The 19,805-nt window shown below is 35.9% G+C and overlaps 1 pseudogene; it reads right to left on the reverse strand.

The window, feature by feature from the left end:
- Positions 1–14,763: 14,763 nt before the first annotated feature.
- LOC125218160 (putative receptor-like protein kinase At5g24010 pseudogene) lies at positions 14,764–17,486 on the reverse strand (annotated as a pseudogene).
- Between the last annotated feature and the right edge of the window lie 2,319 nt (positions 17,487–19,805).

Below are 19,805 nucleotides of genomic sequence, written 5' to 3' on the forward strand. Positions count from 1 at the left end.
AAAATCCGTGTTATACGTTAATAACTGCCCTATATTTTGTGGACGGAGGGAGTAATAATAAGCACATAAGTACATGTATATACTAAATTAAGAAATACAAAAGCCAAAACAACTTAAGAAGAAAAAATACTAATCCTAGCCTGACGGCATTTCGTGCGTGATTTGGCATTGGGCGCCTTCGACGACTGCAACGCAACTACAATTCCGTAGACCGGATGGTGGCCCATGCTCGATTAATTTTCAAGAACATCGGAGACTTGAATCGGTTCCTGGTTGGAGGCTTGGAGACTTGAAAATCAGTGGTAATTAATTTTACTAACTACCGTAGAATTTATGATTCCGCTAATTAAAACTCCTACATAAGTGATAACATTCGATGCTCTTGTTTATAAAATTTTGTATGTGGTGAAAAATAATACACAAAGGCAAAATATAAGGGGTCTTCCTAGCACCGAGAAATACCCTCCACTGTTAATAATGGTTAAGGCGTTGAACTAAAAATATTTCTTGAAGTTAACATGTTCCTAGCTCTGACATTTTGATGGGTAGCTTTAATATTTGAATAGATAAGATTATTAACAATAAAAGACTATATAGCTGTGAAATTTGTTTTATAAAAAAATACTGTAAGTCAATCAGCGATTAAAATTATTTATTTATTATTTCTGGTTTGTTTCAGTAGCATAATTTCTGCGACATGGCCTTTCAAGATAATTAAGTTTAAAGTTTGATTAAATTAATCTTGATATTATAAATAAGCTGGAATATATCGACTTTGACATTATCAAATCCAAACCAGATTTACATAATCAAAACGCACTAACTATATAAATCTTCAAACCTTCGAAAAAAAGCTACTCCATGTACTTCTTACCATGCAAATTTCCATAATCAAAGCACAAAATCAGATTCTACCCAAAATAGTTGGGCTGAAGCTACTGTGCGCGCGCGCGCACATATATATATATATATATATGGGCATGTTAGGGTGCTACCACCCCTTAAAATAACACTATACCACCAATCTTAGCCAATCATTTGTACACGTGAACGAATAATAAGCTGCCACGTGGCAAAAAAAAATAAAAAAAAATCTGAAAAACTCGGCCAGCAATATGCTGGTCTTTAACCAGCAATTTTTCTTATCCAGCAATATCCGACACACTATACAACAATCTATAGATTGCTGTGTAGTGTTTGTAATATTGTTGTGTAACGTTTATAATATTGCTGTATAAGTGTTGTCACGGTGTCATTTTAAGAGGAGTTGTCATTTTAACAAGGGATGTACTATGGTGCCACCATAGATAAGATAACACCATACCACCAATATAGTCCGTTAGATCTCGTTTATGGACGCCTAGGATTAAGTTTCGTGAAAAAACACGGGTTTGCAGTCTACTTTAGTAGATATTGCAGTCTACTGTATTAGATATTGTAGTCATGATAAACTGCAATATTGTTATGGTAAGACTGCAATATTCAATGAACAGCACTGCAATCTGGTAACGTAAAATTAGAAATTTCCTATTTTACCCCTCCGTGTTTTTACACGTGGCAGCATGACAAGCACATGATTTTCAGATCCAATGGCCTAAAATTGTGGTATGGTGTTACAATAAAGAGTGTTGTCATCTTAACACATACATCTTAATCCTAGGCGTCCATAATCGAGATCTAACGGACTATATTGGTGGTATGGTGTTATCCTATCTATGGTGGCACCCTAGTGCACCCATATATATATATATATATATATATATATATATAAAACCAACCTTCTAATCCAGAACCCAGAACTATCTCAATATTATGTATTAAAATTATCAACACAAAGACAAAACTTTCTCAATAGATTTCTGTTGATAAAATTATGTCTTTGTGTTGAGATTTAAATTTACATGTTATGTTGAGAAAGTTATACTTATATGTTGAGAAATTTCCAACATAATGTTGAAGTTCTGAGTTCTGGATTGGAATTAGTTAGCATTTGATTATAGCCCTATATATATATATATATATATATATAGGAGCACACTATGGTGACACCAATATTAAAGTGACAATGTAACACCATTATCAACCGTTGGATCTCTTATATAGAAGGCTTAGAATGTATTGTAGAAATAGACCACAGATTGCAATCTTGGTGGTGAATAATGTGTTGCTTTGCAGGGTAATTTTGTCTTTTTAGTGGAATTAAATTCGAATATGGAACGGAAAATTCTGGTTATTTTGGGCGCTAACGCATGCCCACTACATGAGAAACTGAATCAGTTCTCTCTCCAAATCTCCCAGTCCGATCATTTACCGATTTATTCCAATCTATCATCCACGATTTTTTTTCATGAATTTTAAACAAACCCTAGTCTACTGCTGCTCTCACCAAAACTCTACACCAACGTTCTGTGGTTCTCTTCTTTTTCGTGTGGGATTCCCCCATCAGTAGTTAATCCCAAAATCGACGACTGTAGTTTGCTGATTTGCATTATCGGTTAGTCTGAATGTGAATGTGATTGTCCTCTTCAGTTTTATTTTCCTACCTTTTTTCACCACGATTAATCCAAAATTCTGGTTTGCATTATCTTGTTCTGTGTTTTGGTTTTATTAAGTCCATGAAATTTCTGGATTAAATTTACAAGAATCGGTTTTTGCTATGTTCTATGTAGTTTTTTTTGGGTGCTTACAGATTTCCCCGTTGATTCGGTTTCATGGAAATATTTTTTTTTCTGATTGATAGACCATGTTTTCTAAAAATTGGTTACAGATTGCTGGTTAAGATTGATTTGTTTGCTTACTCTAGAGTTACAGAATGCTTGGTTTGTTGTTCGAACTTATTTTTTTTAAAAGTGGTTCGACCCTGTTTGCTAGCTCTAAAATTGGTTACTAGGTCTTTTTTTATGCTCTATTTTATGTTGTTTTTTGCTTGTTTACAGTTTAATTTGGTTTTTTTTTTTTGTTTGCTAATAGAACATTGATATTTTGCTTACTCTAGAGTTAGATAATGCATGGTCTGCTGTTGCACAATGTTTTCTAAAAATTGGTTGCCGATTGCTGATTGAACATTGATGTTTTGCTTACTCTAGAGTTAGATAAAGCTTGGTCTACTGTTGCACAATATTTTCTAAATAGTGGTTGTGGATTACTAACCAAGATTGATATTTTGCGTACTCTAAAGTTAGATAATGCTTTGTGTTTTGACCTTGCTTGGTTCTTTGTTGATTGCTTGGGTGTGAGCTCACTTTACACATTTGCTGGCTTATGACTGAATAGTTGCTTGTTGTAAGGCTGTTAAACGCTTCAGCTCATGTCAGTTAACTATTTGCTTGGTTGTCAGTGCACTATTTGCTTATTCTAGAATTAGACATGCTTGGTCTCATATTAGAAACTGTGTATACTACTTGATGAAGCATTGCTCATTCTAGATTTAGTAAATGCTTGGTTGCTTATTGAGTGAAGAATTCATTCTGTAATTCTATGTTGTTGTTTGCTTAGGTGGTATTTCATTTTATATGTTTGCTTATGTATGTATCGCCATTTGCTTGTGTGCAATTGTCATATGGTTTATCTTAAATTAGTTTTTGGTGTAATTAATTTGTTTTTTTGTAAAGAAACAGAGGAGTAAACTTTTGCAATGGTTAGAAATACGAAAAAAGTACGAAGACACATGGAAGAAGCACGAAAAAAAGGAGACGTTGATGTTGAAAAGATGGTAGCTAATTTCCCCAAACCTTGAATGCTGAATGACATTGATTGTGAAAAGTGACAATTACTTTGTTCTGATTTGAATTTGTTTTGAGTATTGGTTTGTTTTGGTTTAAGTTTTTTTTGGTTTTAAAATTTTGTTATCCGTTGTTCTGATTTTTTCTTTATGGAGAAATATGTTTGAATACTTGAAATTAGGAAAGCAAAATAAGGTAATGCTATGCCAACCAAACAAATGCATAAACATAATCAAGCATTAAATTAAATGTAACCAAGCATTTGGTTATAAGTACATTAACATTCTACTAACAAAAGTATTCGTTCGCGTCTACCGGCAACTAAAGTGATATTAACACGCAATTCCATGTATCCAAGCAGTCATGAACATTAACTAGCAATAAATTGAATGTATCCAAGGAATCTAAGCATATCCATAAATTTAATCAAACAGTAAATTGAATGTATCCCATCAATTGGTTATTAGTTCTATGTACAAAGTTCCACGCATACAAGTATTACTCTGCGCCAACCTGCAACTAGAACATTATTAAAACGCAGTCCAATATATCCAAACTGTTGTTTATAAGTTAAACCACGAAAAGCCATACACATAATCAAGAAATAAAATGAATGTGTCCAAGCAATCAAAACAAATCCATAAGCATCGTAGAAAGCAATTCTGGCATCCAAAGTGTTGAATTTCTTGCCAATGAATGGTTTTAGGTTGTCAGGGCACTCAGGCACACAAGCAGCTGCACAGGATATAAAAAAAGCAATAATATCAAAAGAACCAAGCAAGAAATGGTATTACATCAAGCAAACTGGAGAGGCAAAGTCACAGTTGAGTTAAAACACAACAAGCATTGTCATTCAAACAAATAAGCAATACAGTATATTTGTCTTTGCAATTGCTTGTTAATTAATAATTTAAGCAAGCAATAGGAGTCGGGCACACAAGCAGCTGCATAAGATAAAAAACAAGCAATTATATCAAAAGTACCAAGCAACAAATGGTATTACATCAAGCAAACTGAAGATTCAAACTCAAAGTTGAATTAAAGCACAACAAGCATTGTCATTCAAACAAAGAAGCAATACAATATTTTTGTCTTTGCAATTGCTTGTTAATTAATAATTTTAAGCAAGCAATAGGAGATATTGGCAAAAACAAATGGAGCCAAGTAATTTAGCAACAAAACATATTTAACAAAGCAAATATATTTTATCAACTAAGCAATGCAAATGGATCACCATCAGAAAGCAACGCAACATATTAATAATAACGCAATCTACTTTCCGAAGAAACACAAATATTGAGTATCCTCCTAAATTGAAGAAAAATAAGGAAAGTGCCTCTTACCATCTTCAAAATCAGTGAAATAGATATCAGCAGGAACATCATTCTCCATAGATTGACTACTGACTGAATATTGAATTACAGAGAAGAGAATGGAAATAGCGCTTCAGATTAAAACAATCGCGTACACTGAATATAGCTATGGCGGTTTTTTCCTAGAGATTTCAGAGATAAATGGTGAAAATAGAAGAAAGAGAGAAGGAAGAAATACTGTGAATTGCGATTTGGAAGAAACGGATGCAAATGTATGGAGGTTTTTTCCTAGAGATTTCAGAGATAAATGGCGAAAATAAAGAAAGAGAGAATGAAGAAATACCGTGAACTGTGTTTCGGAAGAAACTGATGCAGATGTGATTTCCAGATATAGCCTTTAGCAATATTTTTATTCATTTTAATAATAAATCTAAACTGCCATATGTCACTTTAAAATTGAATCTCACACCAAATCTAACGCCTAAGATTGGTGGCACAGTGTCACTGAAAATAGCGTTGTCATTCTAGCAATTCCCTATATATATATATATAGAGTCCCATTATTCACAAATCTAGTCTTAAAGACCGAACTAGAGACCAAATTAGGGCCCTTAGATCTAGGGCTTAATGGATGAGATTAGACAATGCTATATTAATTTCACTCCTTCATTAGGTAGACAATTTACTTCAATGCAGGGGTATTTCGGTCAAAACATATATGAGCTCATCTCCTACCCCATCTCATATTCTCTTATTTCCTCCGTCTAAATCTCTCCTCCATCCAACTCTCTCTCTAAACAAAATTGAAATCCCTAGAACTCGTCGTCCTCAATGCATATGTCCCTCATTCGCGGTACCGCTGCCGTCGCCGGCGTGAGATGGCATGTGTTGCTATCACTCTCACGACTGTCACGCCCCTTCAATGTCGTCACCTCATCATAGTCGCAGATGCATCGTACCAACCACCATCGGTTTGCGCTCGGAGTTGTCTGCTCTACCTCTGCCTATTTCTAATCGAAGCTACATTGTCGTCATCTCCTTCGCGCTGCATCTGCTCACCGTGTTCGTTGCTGCTGTCGAGTGACCATCGTGGACAGAACTGCCTCGCTGCTGTTTCTGAGTACAAATAACTCTCGGATCTTGAAATGATGGCCATAATTGATTAAAAATGCGATGAGCAAGTGAGATTGGTGTGGGAAAGGTGATGCATTTTGTTTGATTACTGTTCAATTATTGGGGCAGAGTTTTGGTTTTCTGAGTCCTACTAGATGAAGTATTTGTAGAAGAATTTGGAGTCCTACTAGAAGAAGTAAAAAACCTAGTATAATGAAGTAATAACATTTTGGAATGAAGTAATAAACCTACTATTATTTACAATGAATAAAGTAAATTACCTTCAACGAATTAGAAAGAAACATGTGTTGAATCATGTGAAAATCTATTGGAATTAACTAAAATCCTATTTAAATGAAGTAATGACCCATTTGAATGAAGTAATAAACCTACTAGAATAAAGTAAAAACATGTTCATTTCCAACTTATTACGTAATGGATGGAATGAAGTAATACACTTACTTGAATGAAGTATAAACGTATTAGAATGAAGTAAAAATGTATTCATTTTCAATTTATTACGTACTGCATTGAAGTAATAAACCTAATGGAATGAAGTAAAAACCTACTAAAATGAAGTAATACCTACTGGAAATAAGTTCAGCAATGGTATTTTTCAATTTATTAGTACAATATGTTATACGTCAATATTAATAGTCATTTGTGTAACATCCCAACTTTTTGTCGTCTTGTTAAGGTGGGTAGAATGTAATATCTCGATTTATTTTTTTCTTTCTTTCTCAAAATGTTATCGAATGTTTAGCAAAAAAAAAAGGGGGAAGGAATTAAAGAATAATATAAATATAATTCTAGTAAATGAAATATCATATGGTCACACTAATGGAACCAAACTTTTTATTTTACTAAGTCTAACTACATGTATACATCTTCAAAACTAGAAAACGAAATTAAGGGAATTAAGGTGTATATATGTGGGCCTATTAAACTAAATCCTAGCCCACTTCATATTCGTTGAGTCACCATTGAGAGGGCCCAATTCATGCTCTCCTTCTTTCTTATGACAGGCCCAATACATATTCCATCTCCCAACTCCACACGTGGATTCCTCAAATCCTTGCCAAATCACTCCACCGCTTTACAAAATCTCCAACAAAATGCCATCTCATGTGTATTTATATAATCTCGTTCACACACAATAACATAACAATCCAATTATTCCATTCAATTTCAAAGAATGAGAAGTGAGAGATTTTAGAGTTAGCAAGGTAGTTTTTCAACAACAGCAGGTAACTACAACTCTTAGCCCTTTTCTATTTCTTCTCATCACATAGGAATCTTGCACAACTTCATGGAAAACACAAACCTCACATAAGTTAACAAACCTTGAGTCTAGCTTTCACAAGTTGCTCGTTCTAGTGAGCAAAATATATACATGTCACTTTAGTTTAGAATCTTAGCTAGTCCTCCATATATACATGTCACTTTTGTTACTTTGAAGCAACTCGGAGCATTTCAAAATTAATAAAAATTGAGAAAGTGAGAAGAGGGTTAGGGACTTAGCTTAGTTGTGCAAAGGTGACTCCGGAAGAAGAAGTCCTCGACGGAATGGCTGCCCACGAACTCCGAACAGCGGCCCTGCTATGAAGGCTCGAGGGCTGCAGCGAGATGGGAGTGATGGCAGTCTAGGACCACGACTCCAGCAGCAATTACGGCAGCGTGGCTTAGAACGGGCCGGGGTAGCGACGGGAGATGGCGACGGCGCTGTGAACCGCCAGGCACGGCGGCGCCGATTTTGGAGTGAGAAAGAGAGGCAGATAGGAAATTGGGGCGGAAGCGTGGAGGAGAAAGGAGAGTTCTTAACCGTATGAGAGTGAGATGCTGTGAGAAAGGAGAGTGACAACGACCAGAGGGTGCCGGCAATTGCGTTGGGAAACGCGAGACAGGTCGAGAGAAACAGAGAGGCGTGAGAGAGAGACCCCGGGATAAGGCGGCGCTGCAATCGTGTGATGAGGGAGATGGTGTGTGATTTCTGTGAAATTCTGAATTTTGGGAGACGGAGAAGATGAACATGTAAAATAAAATAAAAATAGGATGGACTATTTAATTATGTTGGACTTCCTTTGATAAAGTAATTAACTGAAAGAATTGGGCCAAGTAATAATTTTTGAGTGAGGATTTGGGCAGAAAGAATTAAAATGTTGTTTTGGGCTGGATCTAAATAAAGACTGATGAATTATTTGCTGGAATTATTAATTAATTTCTGAAAAGATTAAATAATTCGCGAATGGATTCCTTTTCGAAAATAAAGTGTTGAAATTGATAGCGCGCCTAATTAATCTCATGATGTACGTAATTGTGACTTTAGCCATGAGTGTTGTGGAGCCGAGAGTGTAGGTTTTTGTGGACGTGTATCGTCGGGTAACTGCATAAACCAAGAGAGAAAGTAAGTGCTTAGCGCAGCTATGATTTAATTGCTGTAGAAGGATTTTTGAAGGGCCCTAAGAAAGAATAAAGAACAAAACGAAAACACATGTAGGATGCATGCATTTTAAGTATATGTTTTCCTTGAGTCTGATTAAGTATATATTATTATTTTTTTTTCTCAAAAGACTATCTCTACGAGCAAGTGATGGTAGGAGTAAAGAAATTCAAGTTAAACGCAAGAGGTGAACTTTTCTATCCTACATTCTAATGTGGATGAAAATATAAACTTATGTTTGTTATTTGTGCAAATGATGTTGTCTTGCCATAAATGATTTGTTTTATGCCTATCTGTTTGGTTGGAACGTAAGAATCGAATTCGGGTCCGAGTGAGGGTGGTGTCCCTACTCGGATTAGTGTACACAGGTGACCGTGGAAGGTGGCCACCTTCCACGGCACAAAGATGATATAGTGGAGGCCGTTGGGAGGTGGCCACCTCCTCGGCTGAAGAAAGATGTAGGTGACCGTGGGAGAGCACCATCTCCACGGCACTTGGTGTTCAGATATGGCAAAAGAAAGAAAGAACTTAGACTGATCAGTCGAACTTTAGCTCACAAAGAATTTAGTAAGCTCGGGCCTTTTAAGAGAAAACCCTCGAGTGTTACTGTGATGGCATGACAATATTTTCGTTTTATGTATGTATATTTCGGCAATGTGTTCACTGAGTATTTTTATACTCAGCCCTGGATATATTTCTAAATGTGCAGGTTGAGCAGTGACGGTGGAGAATGCTGAGCAGAGTTATGATTTCCCTTTTATTTTAAGTAGAGGCTCTCGGCGGTGTATTTCTCCATACATGTGACCGTATTCATTCCGCTGCGTACTAAGATTTTAGTTAACCTCGATTGTTCTTTTGTACTCTAATAATTATTTATTGAATAGTAAGATTTTCATTCAAGTTTTGGTGATTAAGAGTTTGTTTGTGTTGTTTTCCCCTTTATTTCTAAGTGAATATTAGTCATTGTTTATCCACTTTCTATTCCCGTCTTCTTATTTCCCACCCCTAGTCACGGTTTCCCGACTTTGCTATCCCTAACAAAGTGCGGTCGTGACAATTTGATTCTTTTCATTTCTAATATTATTCATCCATTATACATTATTACTTAATTCAGATAGTTCCATCACTTCAACTGTTAGTTTGTAATTTATTGTACTTCATTTATTTGTTTTCTGACAATATAATGATACATTTATTTGTTTGTAATTAATTACTTCATTATAGTAGGTTTGATACTTCATTTCAGTGGTTAATTATTTCATTACATGTGGTTATAACTTCATCAAGTATGTTATTTAGTTCATTAAAAATATAATTTTTTGCAAACTATGCATACAACACGGTTCAATCCATATTACTTCATTACTTGATGTTATTACTTCATCAAGTGTGTTATTTAGTTCATTAATATAATTCTTCATAAACTATGCATATAATACAATTATGTCCATATCACTTCATTATTTGAGGTTATAACTTCATCAAGTGCGTTATTTAGTTCATTATAATATTAATTCTTCGCAAACTATACATACAACGCAGTTCTCCAACTGTTTCTTCTCCACTCCCAAAAATTCATTCAATCTACAATGAAGATTTCCACCAGAAATCCTTCAAAATCAAACCGGATGACGATAAATAGTTCTCGAAGCTTCTCTAGCCCGAATCAAGTAATTTATGCATTTCTTTTTTTGAAGAATTCTCCCAAGTAGTGTTTTTATTTTGCACTGTATGCTTGCTAGTAATCTGCATCACAACTAAACAATACGAAACAAGAAACAAGAAGAAACACACTCCAAGATTAACACAACCAATCATATAACTCAAATGTCGTGGATTTGGCAGAATTATTTTCTCACTTTTATTCAATTCAGTCAAAAATATCGAGCCTCCTCATGATGGAGATTCTCCATTGCTAAATTGGATAAACTAATTAAGGCTGAAAGCTGCTAAAGTGGATTATGCATAGCTCAAAACAACAACCAATTTAGCTAGAATTCAGAAACTATAAAACAAATTAGGATTCAAACAAAAGCCCCAACGTTTCAGAGAGAGAGAGAGAGAGATAGTAGACAGAGCAAAATTCCCATGGAAGTAATATTCAAACAAATTTCATAATCTGCAAACAATCGAGAACCACAGATAACCATAGATGTAAAACTACATCATAGTTGTTGTTTTCCCTAAATCTGTGACTTAGGTGAATGACCTAGTCAAATGAAGTAATAACCTAATAAAATGAAGTAATGACCTAATCAAATGAAGTAATATAGAAATATAAATAGTGACGATTTCCACACTTCTTCAATCAGCTTTCTCCACGCTGCTCTTGCAGCTTCTTCTTTTTAGCCATCAATGGCAGCTTGTCCGGCAACCTCTCCGGCCCATTCTCTATGGCCCCATGACCTTATCAATTATCTCCTTTTGCATCTCCTTATTCACAATCTTCCATGTGCTGAACCGATAATGTCGACGTCATCGGAGTTGTTCTCTGTCAATTCCTCGACGATGTAATCTCGATTTCGTAATCGATCGATTTTCCGGCGGAGTGCTTGGAGGCGAACAACTTGAGGGATCCGTAGGGAAGTCTCTGTCTGAAATAATGAGAGGAACTCCTGACAGCACCAGTGACTCCGACGATGGAGACGGAGGGGATGTCATTGCAGAGAGACAAGCTGAAGGAGAAAGGGGAATTGGGGTCGGGAAAGGTGAGAGAGAATTGTAGTGAGAGAAGTGGGTTAGATTTGGGAAGGGAGGAAGAACTGCATATTCCGGAAATACCCTTTTACCAATTTAATTAAATAAATAAATCAGATAATGTATAATTATTAATAACCATTAGATGTGATTAATGAGTGGATGAGATTTGGTCTCTAGTTCGGTCTTTAAGAAGGGTTCGACATTGATCACAACTCTCTCTATATATATATAGTCCCATTATTCACAAATCCAGTCTTAAAGACCGAACTAGAGACCAAATTAGGGCCCTTAGATCTAGATTTTAATGGATGAGATTAAACCACGCCTCATGAATTTCGCTACTTCATTATGTAAGCAATATACTTCAAATTAGGGGTATTTCGGTCAAATTACATCCAGGGTAAAAAATTTCAACGTTGCTTCTCTTCATTCACGCTGCGCATCTTCTTTCTCATCTCTCTCGCTCTCTTCTTCTCCAAATCGAAGAATTCTTCTACAAATCGACGCATTTTCTTCTACAAAGCGACACTAATCTTCTTCTCCAAATCGACGTTCATTTCTACTGCAAATCGACGCTCATTTCTACTGCAAATCAATGCTCAAACGTTGTTTCTCTGCCAAAATCGACGACTCCACAACTTCCTCTTCTACAATTGATGACATCTCAAACCTATTCAGGTCGAAATGTGATCTGTGGTTGACACTCAAAATGTTGACACTCGCAAATCGTTTACCGAAGGTGAAACTGCCGATTTGCTTGGAGTATCTGTGGGGTTTCAATTGTGATTCGATCATGAAGAGACATAGTAGAAGAGGAAAGCAGTCTAAGGTAAGAGATGGTTGCTTGGAGTTGTGCCTTTGATGTGTTCGTAGAAATGTTTCAAAGAATGTAGAGGTTTGATTAATTCATATACGGTGAAAACGCAGGGAAACTTGGTTTTTCGTAGGTATATGACATTTGCTTGATCAAATACTGGAATGAAGTAAAACCGTAGTCCAATGAAGTAATAATGTTTTAAAATGAAGTAAAATCCTACTAGAATGAAGTAAATATCTATTCATTTTTAATTTATTATATACCGGATTGATTTGTGTTTGTTATAATTTTTTACTAACAACAGTTAGTTTTTATGTTTTATACTAGTGTCTGGTTTTATTTGCCAAATAAAGTATATGTCCAAGCCTGGTCGTAGATGTGCCAAATGAAGAAATAAGGATTTGTCCAAGCTTGGTCGTACATTTGCCATATGCTACGTGGTTGGTCGGCATTCAAGGAATTGTGACAAAACAGATGAGAAGAAAAAGCAACTATATAAGTAATGAGTTGTTTTATTGATATTCTCTTGTTAGGATTTTGATTTTCTAAAAATGTGATACATTTATTTGTTTGTAATTTATTACTTCATTCAAATAGGTTTGATACTTCATTTCAGTAGTTAACCACTTCATTTTGATACTTTGTTACTTCATTCCATTTTGAATTTGAATCTGTTTAACTTTCTGCAAACTTTAAAGTGAATAGACTATGAAGTTTTTTATTCATATGTTAATATTGAACCTATTCATTTAAAGAAAACTATATATGTCTGCATTATTAAAGTATTTCCACATCCACAGTATTTATTATGATGTATTTGTATAGTTTGTTGTCGTTTAAATTTTTGAAGGTAAAATAAAATCTCATTTCAAAAAACACATAATAACTCTACTTACGAAGTACTTTTATGCATTTTGTTTCATTATTTATTAACCTTCCAATCTCTTACCAAATAAAATATACAGTATATGATTAAGATTATCATGATAAGTGTTCTGTTGGACAATCATTTATCAATAGTTCTTGTCTTGTTTTATGTTGACTCAAAGTAGTGAACAGAAGAAATGAATTAAATCATTTACGAGATAAAGTTTATAAACCAATGATATAAAGGATTCAAGTGTAGATGCGGACAAGTGATCACTACTTCATTTATACATGCATTTACTTCATCCAACAAGTATATCACTTCATCACAATAGCTTTTTACTTCATCGAACTTCAGGAGGGTTATTACTTTAGTTCACAACCTTATTAAATAAGATTATAACTTCATCAATTAGGTTATTTAGTCAATACAGGTACAAGTCCAACTGCACACTTATACATAAACACAATTCAGTTCATATTACTTCATTACATGTGATTATAACTTTATCGAGTATATTATTTAATTCATTACAATTATAATTCTTCGCAAACTATGCATAAAACAAAGTTCAGTTCATATTACTTCATTACTTAAGGTTATAACTTCATCATATGCATTTTTTAGTTCATTATAGTTACAATTATTCACAAACTATGCCTACAATACAGTTCAGTTCATATTACTTCACTAACTCATTCTCACTCACATTTTATTTTAAAACTAATATATACAAGTAGGACCCACATGTCACTAATTTTTTCAACCCACTTTCTGTTACATTTAATAAAACCCGTGTCAATTCAAATGGTGACTAATTTTGGGGGACGGGGGGAGTAGGAGTTTATTTTTCTTTTTGGGATATCTCATCCTAAATGACACATTTCTTAACTCTCTCTCTCTCTCTCAGTTAAGTGATAAGATCTATAACAATTTATCTCATCTATTTTATTCAACCCTAAGTAATAGGAGTATATTTTCCTTTTTGGGATATCTCATCATAAATAACACATTTCTAAGTAATAAAAATGTCACTCTCTCTACTTTTTCTCACTCTTATTTTACCATATCTCCACTTACCTCACAAAACAACACTTCAAAAAATCTTGTATCGAACAAGAAATGCTTCACTTGGAGTGTGATGAAGGAAGTAAGTTTTTTCATGGCATCTCCTAAACTTAGGGAATGAAATTTTTGTTCTTGAGTAGATAAATTTAGGGATAATAGTTATATAAAACACGAAGTTTGATCAAATTCAGATCTGTCTCATGAAATTTTGAGCAAAATTTAGAATACTAAATCACGAAATTTCATTTTATTCTTATTTTCTCATCTATGCATAAATCAACGTAATTTTATGATAGTAAAGACGACAATATGTTAATACAATAAGAAGAAAAATATAAAAGAAAAAATACTTATATTGATAAACACGTTGTTTTGAATATCGTTAAACAATAACTTTTTTGGATGGATGAGACAATTGAGAAAAATTGAAACTTTATAATTTAATATTTCAATTTTAAAATTTATGGGACATATTAATGTTTGACCAAATTTTTAAAATTTAAAAGGCTGTTAACAAATAAATTTAACATACTTGTCATACTACTACTATTTATGAAATTCTTCTCTCTAGTTTTAATTGAAGTGAAAACACATTTGATTTTTTTTGTTTGCCAGAAAATAATCGCATGCTTCAAAGATATAAGTACTTATTTCTAGTACTCCTATCATACTTCATGGATTGTGGTGCCCTTAGCTACCCTTGTAACTTGAAAGAGATGTAGTGAAGACACAATTAACCAATTCATTGTTATTAGTAGGAATGGTTGGGTCTTACAAATTATAATTCAAGAGACCAAATATTCCACAAAAATACATTTTATCCCAATTCGAAAGGCACACATATGACATACCCATGAGGCAACAAACACTAGACATATTTAAGTCTCACCTCGCACCATCCATATCCAGCAACGAAAACACCTCACTCCCATTTGGCTGACTCGAAAATACACCGCTGAACGACCGACTAACCGAGTCCTCCTCCTCAACCGTGAAGCTGTCCGTTGGCAGCCGCTTAAGGACCTGCATGGGCACGCCCCATGACACCTCGGTCGTGGTGTCCTCATACGGCTGCCTCGGCACGGCCGAGTGCTGAAGCTGGCGGCAGTACTCCAAATCCCACAACACATCCACCATATTAGGCCTATCCGCCCCATTTTCTTGCAAACATTTCTCCACAGTCTCCCCAAACTTCCTCAGTGAATTCGGATTAATCTTCCCATCAAGACAAGGATCCACAACCTTCTCCAACTCCCCCTTCCTTTGCCACACCATTCCCCAATCCGCTAAGTTCACCTCCTCCCTCGGCAGGTCCTGATCAACCGCTGGCCTCGCGCATAGCACCTCCAGCAGCACCACCCCGAACGAGTACACATCCGAATTCTGCGTCAGCTGCAGGCACCTAAAGTACTCCGGATCCAAGTACCCGAAGCTGCCCTTCACCTCCGTACTCACATGAGTCTGATCAAGCGGCCCGGAATGAGACAGCCCAAAATCAGCCACCTTCGCCACGTAGCTCTCGTCCAACAAGATGTTCGTCGACTTAATGTCTCTATGAATGATCGTCCCGGTAGATCCCGTATGCAAATAATGAATCCCCTTCGCTGCCTCGCAGCATATCCGCAGCCTCTCCTCCCACGAGAGGCTGTGTATCACATCCCCATACAAATGCTCCCTCAAAGTCCCATTCTCCATGAACTCATATACAAGTATCATCTCGTCCTTCTCGTTGCAGTAGCCAATGAGCGAGACGAGATGCTGGTGTCGGATCTTCGACAAAACCCTTATCTCCGTGTGAAACTCCTCGAACCCCTGCCCGTGCCCTGCCTCGCTCCTCTTTATAGCCACTTTGTTTCCGTTCCATAGCGTCCCCTTGTACACCTTCCCGAAACCCCCCTCCCCGATCATCAGCTTCGCGTCAAAGTGCTTCGTCGCGAAGAGGATTCCGGACAGCGGGATCTTCAGCCCGAGGTTCAAGTCAGCAAAGGGCGTCCCGGTCACCGATGTCCGAGCAGTAGTCCTACAATAAGAACTCCCCAACGGCCAATTCAAAACCCCATTCTGCTTCACCTTCCTCTTCCTGAATCGAAGAAACACTACACCAAACACTACCAAAACCAAAACCAAAACCAATCCACCAATACACAAACCAAGAATCAGAAACAAGGCTTTCCCAGAACCATCTCCAGAATCAGAGGCCTTGTCTCTGAGAAGCTCCATTATCTCCACACCATTCAACATTGCATTCTTAACATCCGATTCAGAATTAGGGCCAACGCTTACATTCACAAAACCGGAATCATCGGTTTCCACCAACCGATCAATATAAAACGGAGCTGCCCCCTGAGAATATTTATCCCAGGGATACACCACAAAAGGCTCATCACCATCGATAGAGAGATTGAATTTAAATAAGTCATTCGAGGTATCACTAACAATGTCACAAAAATGCAACCTCAAGAGATGGCTAACTCCCTTCTTAACCTCAAACCGCCACGAGATATTATTGGAGCTATTAGCATTCATCTCTCTAGCAGTGTTGTAAACAGAATCAGGAGCAATGAATGGCGTAGCTCCACCGTCCTGATACTTAATCTCATCAGTGTAAGGGTCGGACTTGGAAGTGTTTCCGGGGAGCAAATACGGATCGTCGGGAACCCAATACCTCATCAGCGTGTCAATGTCCCGCGTAACGTTCTCGCCACCGACGTTAATCCTGTGAAGAATCCGCAGCGTGAAATCGCCCAAAACGCTGTTATAGCCTCCGTTATTTCCCTGATCACTCACGCGAGGAATGGGAACGGCGTAGTATGGAATTAGCTCCGGCGGCGCGAGGAAGACTTCAATTGCGTTTACGAATGCGGAAGATCGGTCTTTTTGAGAAGGATTGAAGTTGATCTTCAGCTTCCCTGCGGATGCATTGATTAAAAACTCTTCTACGATTGGGAATCCGTAGCGGCCGGCGCTCTGCGCGGTGAAATTGGAGAGGAGTGAGAAGCCGGCGGCGGAGACGTGGAATTGGGGATTTTCGAGGGAGGGGAAGGGGAAGAAATGGAGGCGTAGGATGTAGGTGCCGGTTTGGTCTAAATTGAGGTGGTAGGAGGATGGTTTTGTGAAGACTCTTGCGGTTTGGTAGAGTTCGTGGGTTTGGTTTGCGGCGGAGGAGGTGGTGCCGGTGGAGGAGAGGGAGAAGGTGGAGGGATTTTCGTCGCCAGTGAAGTTGCGTTGGAAGGTGTAGAGGTTGGAATGGGAGCCGCAGTTGATGAAGTAGTAGTCGGGGAGAGTACTGTAGGAGGAGGAGGAGGAGGGGAAGAGGAGGGATGAGAAGTGGAGGAGGAAGGTGAGGGAAAGTGATGAGAGGATGTTGCTGTGGGAGTGAAGGAGCTCCATGGATGATTGGATTTTGGGAGAGGAGAATTATTGCAGAAGAGAGATGGGATATTTTAAAATGGTTTGATTGGAGGGGAGAAGAAGATAGAGTTGATGAGCTTGACTTGAAGTTGACTTGGGCAAGTCTTGTGTTGTGGACCTCACAATTATGGAGTTATTATTCTACACTTATATGCTTTTCAAGGTTCTCTTTTATTTGATTTTTCAGATTTCATTAATTAGAAAAGTCTTCCATGTACATGTTGACGAATTCCCGAATGATCAGAGCAACTTCGGTAAGTTGATTCATGATATTATTAATTGATGTATTTCCTCATGACACACAAACATTAAGTATTACTACCATATTTAATAGTATAAAATTTTTTGCATCATTCGATAGTCGATACACTCTCTCTCCTATTGCCAATCATTGAGGAAAAACTTCAGTCCAGTGCGCATATGTCGGAATGGCAAGGAGAAAATTATTTAGATTAAATATAGTAGAGAAAATAATGAATGAGAAACTGAAAGAGAGTGATTATATTGAAAATAGGTTTTCTTTTCCAAAAAGAGAGATCCACTTATCTGTTTTTAAGTGATGTATTAGGATATATAGTAGGAAGGGTATTTGGTGATCTTAAGAGTATCCACTGTAGAAGAGTCGCAGCTCGTGGCTCTCTCGTGGCCTGGCCGCGGCGCTTGGGCGGGAGCCGCGGCTCTCCCTATTTTCATTTTTTAATTTTTATTTTATTTTATTAATTCTATAAATATACTCATTTTGTCCATTTTTTTTACCTCGTTCCAATCTCCACTCTTTTCAATTTATCTCCAATTCTACTTTGGTTTTAATTTTTGTTTTTATTAAATAATGCATTTTTTTAATTATTATAGTCCAATAATTTTATTGTAGTTAAATTAAAATATACACAAAATGAAAAAAATATTTATTTGGTGGCTTGGGCATATTCACTATAGTGTAAAACATGGGCGTTGGTGGCCTGGCCACGATTTTATGGCTTGGCCCGGCCAACTATAGTGGACACCCTTATCGTCCCTCGACAATCGATGTTGTCTTCAAGAAGAAGTTCAATTTGTTTTTGTTTCCTTCTACTTGTGTGATATTTTGGATGAATGCACTTTGTGTCAACCTGTCATAATTTATTGAAATGTCATTACTTAAAATAGAGAAAAGTGGGATAGATTTTGGTCTTCAGACAACTTCAACTATACACCAAAATCCATTTTGGGTATAAAAATCATCTCCCATGATACAGCAAACTCAAATCCATTTTTAGTGTTTTCTACGAATTTACACCAAACATGATTGTAAAATACCAAATATGGTGTTATTGCAAAAAATTATGAGATATTGCAAATCAGTTCATTATTATATAATTATGTGAATTAAAACACAAAAAAATATATAATAACAAATAAAGATGTTCGATCTCAAAAGTATTTGACTTGATATGATGCAAAAAGAAATGAAATACTCATCTGGACTTGCACTGATCAATTGTGGGAATAAACACAAATTTCTAAGTCTTGATTTTTTTTAATTTCATATCCATATTGTGGTATGCTTTATTTTTTGTAATTGTGATATTTTTAAATATATTTTGATTTATGTTTTAATTTTACCATAGCATATGAAGTGTATATTAATTTTCAAGTTAGTGTATTTTTCTAATATAAAGTATATTTAATATATAATAACAAAATTTATTTTATAATTTAATTTATTTAACTTTTTTATATCATGTTGTGGAATTAATGTGTAGTAATTTAAATAAGTAATATAATTGAAAGGGTATAAAAAGTAGGTAGATATAAAATATTCTTTGGGGTTTGAGTTTGGTGTAAATAATTGGAGTAAAATTATCTTTGGTGTTAACATATACTAAAAAATGGGTTTAAATTTGGTGTAAATAATTACAAATAGTCTCCATATCTTCACCAAATTCACCTCTGATTTCTCCTAAAAATTTGAATCCAAAGAAAAGAATATAACATGAATTAAATCAACGAGCAATATAGTACTTTCTAGGTAGAAATTATGTGATGTATTAATGAGCATTGAATTTAGAAAATATTGTGAGAGATATTAAAAAAAAAAAACAAAAAAAAAATATCACTTCTTTTGTAGAATAAATTGAAAATAGAAGTGTGATATATATCTTGAAACGGAGGGAGTACTTTTTTACGCAACGAAAAATAGTTGATTTTGGAAGGTGAGTGCACGGAAACTCGTCATGCTCTTTCTCATCTTTTTATCTGTAGTACTCCATCCGTCCATAAAGATTATCTCACTTTGATCGGACACGAGTTTTAAAAAATGTAATGAAAAGTGAGTTGAAAAGTTGGTGGAATGTGGGTCCTACTTTTATATACT

The sequence above is a fragment of the Salvia hispanica genome, chromosome 4, assembly GCF_029641045.1.
Source record: "Salvia hispanica isolate PSC_SH4W2 chromosome 4, Shi_PSC_v1, whole genome shotgun sequence".
Classification (NCBI taxonomy): Eukaryota; Viridiplantae; Streptophyta; class Magnoliopsida; order Lamiales; family Lamiaceae; genus Salvia; species Salvia hispanica.